The sequence below is a fragment of the Electrophorus electricus genome, chromosome 4 (genome assembly GCF_041902795.1).
Source record: "Electrophorus electricus isolate QZ-2024a chromosome 4, ASM4190279v1, whole genome shotgun sequence".
In the NCBI taxonomy this organism is placed as follows: Eukaryota; Metazoa; Chordata; class Actinopteri; order Gymnotiformes; family Gymnotidae; genus Electrophorus; species Electrophorus electricus.
Window position 1 is genome coordinate 16759287 of NC_137500.1, and position 4312 is coordinate 16763598.

Below are 4312 nucleotides of genomic sequence, written 5' to 3' on the forward strand. Positions count from 1 at the left end.
ATTGTAATTCCTAGTAATATTACTGGTGTGAAGTAAAACATATCTAGAAGAGCATTCTGATTAGTTATTATTCTATGTATTCAAACCAGAATTCTTAATATCTACAAATATAATTTAGAGATCTTACAAATAAATTAGAAATGCCTTGAATTAATATTTCTAAAAATCAGAATTTATCTACATATAGGTGGACCTGGTCACAATTACAGTGTGGATATATGAAATTATAATCTTTATTTGTAAAACTGTGGTTTTTTATTTAAATGTTTTTAATTTGAATTTTTACTAGCAAAATGTAATTGTAGATATGATTTTCTGTGTAAATTTATGAAAACACTAAACTGGCATTTATAACACACTTACCACGATTGTAGAACTGCATAATAGCTATAAATACATTTTTTGCATATTAACTGGGTGGATCCTACAGGATGAGGTACAGTATCACATTTTTTTTAGCAACACTTTGCTGCTACTTCACCTAGTGTCTTTGCTATCCAGTCTTGATAAATTGAGATTACATCTTTCAAGATTCTTATAAGCATGGGATGAAAAACATACATGAAGAATGTTTGCCAGTATACAAAGGGAATATGACATGTTCATGTGAAATTCTGCAATAAGAGGTTTTTCTATGATTTGTTTGACCTTAATTTGTTAATTCTTCTAAGAGGTTATATTTCAGCTACATCCAAAATGAAAATGAAGAGCGCAGTCACATTTGTGCTCCAAGGTGTAATCACATTTTGTTAGTTTAAATTCTTGTGAAAAATTGCTTTAGAATGTAATTTAGCACCATTTTAAGTAAATTTGATCATACTAGTCATGAAATTGAACAGTTGCTGTAGTTTCTGCTGTATCAAAGTTCGTTCAGAATGAACCTGCATTGTGAACCTGCCACAGCATTATGAATATTATAATACAGTAAGCTTATACAATACTAAAGTGATGGTGTTTGATGTATATTTGATCTTTGGTGCCATTAGACATACCTAACTTATAGATACATCATACTGATAAGACTGTAGCTCATCTTTTTTCATGCAAAGCTTGCGTAAACCCTCCTCTATACCCTCATCACTGGTCCATTTCTGACCAGTAGTTTCTCTTGTCTGGAAATGTTTTGGTGGTACACGATTCTCAGCCCAAGAGTGACACTAAGGTATGTAAAATTCTCAGCAACTCCTCTGCACCCGATACATTCATACCAGCATGCATATATATATATATATATATATATATATATATATATAATATGCAGTTATATATATATATATATATATATATATAATATGCAGTTATATGTATTTACATTATATGCCATGCCATAAGTGTAAATTGATAAACTAGTTAATATTAACAAAAGCAAATATAGTAAGTTTTTAAACTTTTAATACACACCTGTTGATAAAGGTTTGATTTGTCCATGTTCTCTAATCATGATCTTTCCACCTCAAATGTCTTGTTTTGATTACTATAGATTGCAGTGGGCATTTTATAGCACATAGATCAGTTGATCAATAAATATTACATGTGAACACCTTCTCCTAAAGGCCAACATCCTGCAAAAATGCTAAGAGTCAGAAGCAAAAGAGACTGCAGAAAAAGATGAGATTCCAGAAGAAAAAACTGCATTAGCAGAATTTGCAAAAAGAAACAAAAAATACTTCACACAATTTCTGCCAAAATGTCATACTTAAACTTGCGTTGATTTTGTAGATTTTTTTGCTGTTATGGTCTTTTCCTTTCAGATAGGTCAGCATGTATTGTGTTTTCCAACTATGTAACGTGGGGTGGACGCAGGATGCAGACTCCAACGTCTGGGATGTACATTTATTAACATGCTACACTAACGGCACTCAAGATTCACATACGATTAACATTAAATACGGACGATAAACACGTATACATCTAATAACGAAGATTGACAATAACACACCTCATTAACACGTTACGTCAACAATGACCACCTACACTGCACACCCTGACTTGGGTTTAAATACACAGACAAACGAGGTGCAGGTGTGTGCAGGCGTGGCCACAAACGAAGGTCCTCCCACTGCATGTAGCACGTAGCTCATTATTTTATTATTTGCATCCTTTGTTGCATTTTACATTTTGCCACACTCTCGCCTTTGCTAGGTTTAGCTGAAGATGTTAAAAACTTTTTAAATCTTTTTTTCTTTCTTTCTTTTTTTTTTTTTTTTTTTTTTTTTAAATGTTCTTCTAATGTACCTGCCAAATACTTACCACCTGTAACCACAAAAAAGCCTGGGGACTTTTGACATTTTCTTTTTTCTACAGAATAATTATAACCATTTAAATTGATGAAATTAGAAAAACAATTTCAAACATCATTAAGAAAATATTTGCATTTTTAATAATAGGATGCTCAAATACTGCAGTTTCAAAACCTCTGAAGGTGCATCACAGCACTGTCAAATGTGCCTTAACACTCAACAAAGCCTGGAAACATTTGAATTGAGTTTATAGTGTTTTGAGAAGCTTTCCTCTTTTGTTTATTTTACTGTACATACTGTATTTACTTTGAAACCTGTTGGAAGGGGTACACCTATTGGTGGTTTTGCTGATTTGTATTCTACAGTAAAAATACTGAACTTGTTATTACTCAGCATAAAACAACAGAAATATCAGATGTTATGCTGCTGAAGATGACAGACAGTTGATAATAACTGATGCTGAAGAGATCCGATTGAAAAATCATCTTTAAGTATATGGAACAGTAAATTAAGACCATTTAAGATTAACAGAAAATTAAGATTAACAGAATCCAAGATAACTTGGGGGGCAGTGAAACTCAGTGGTTAAGATAGTCAACTAGTAATCAGAGAGTTGCTTTCAAGCCCCACTACTGTCAAAGTTGCCACTGTTAGCTAACCCTCAATTGCTCAAATTGTATTCAGTAATAATTGTAAATTGCTTTGGATATGTGCATTCCTAAAACAGAGAGATGGGAGCTAAAAAGTGTGCCCTTTTACCAATGGGAAAGGGTTTGTGGTGCAGTAAGATCCACATAACCCAAATCCAGTGGCCATCTGGTCAGTCTGGATAGCAGGAACAGGAAGACAGCTCTGTGGGGAGGGACACCTTTTACAGAGTGCATGACAAGGAAAGCTAGAGAAAACCTCAGCCTGAGTATCACAGCTTTGACTGTACAGCACCTTGACAAATGCTGCAGCACCATACTGAGGAAATTTCAACAGCTGTGATTGGACAGGAGATTGCCAGAGGAAGCTGTCTTGTATAAATACCCTGGACAGAGGCAAGCAGTTTACATTTGTGAGAGATCATAAAAAGTCATAGGGAGAAGCTAGATTTAGCAGGTCATACAAGAGTAGTAGATCAGGTACAAGACAGGTACATCTGCAGGTTTTTTCCTGAGATATAGTATATTTAACTGGAGTTTGTCATTTCTAAAAATGTCAGTTATTCCTAACTTCATTCATGAAAAATAATACTTCTTGCAATCTGAATAAGAAGCAGACAGGTGTGTAATTCCATAGTCACAGGTACAATTGAAAAATTGTACTGAAGGATCACTGGTGAGAGTCCAAAGGGTCACTGGTGAGACAATCATAATGAATTGTCTACAGTTGTAAGAATTCCATACAATGTCTTTATACAATACTTGATTATTATTTATTGCTGTTATAAATGTAATGTAAACAATACAAAGAAACCCACTTTATAAACATATGATGAATTAGTCACATTAGTTGGATTTTTGTGGTACTTTTGCATTTAGTACAATAATATTCACCATTGGAATGCTGTGTTCATATAAAATGTTTGTGTATACTTAAACACTAAATGGAGCATACACTTATGACAATGGAACGCAGGCATGTTCATGTATGAACCGAGATCGAAGCTCTTTGACAGATTTCTAAGAATGTGTGCAGCTGAAAAAGTGGATGATTGAGCTCTGGGTGGATGATTGATCTTATTGATCAGCCCATCACCTATTAGTGTTGCACCTAGAAACCTTGCACCTACAGTTTGGTACTGAAAAAAACAAATAAACATTAAACCTTTTAATTTTATTATTATTGACCCCCAACCCAACCAGGTGTAACACACACGCACAAACAAACAAACACACACATACTGGCCAACCTCAAGCACACATAAACATATGATCCCTGTCTCATTCTCTCTCTCTTTCTCTCTCTCTCGCTCTCTCTCTCACATGCATACATACACACACACATAGACACACACACACACACACACACACACATCCCCCCTTCCTCCTTCAGACTCAGTCTTCCCTCTCCCAGCCTCAGTCACT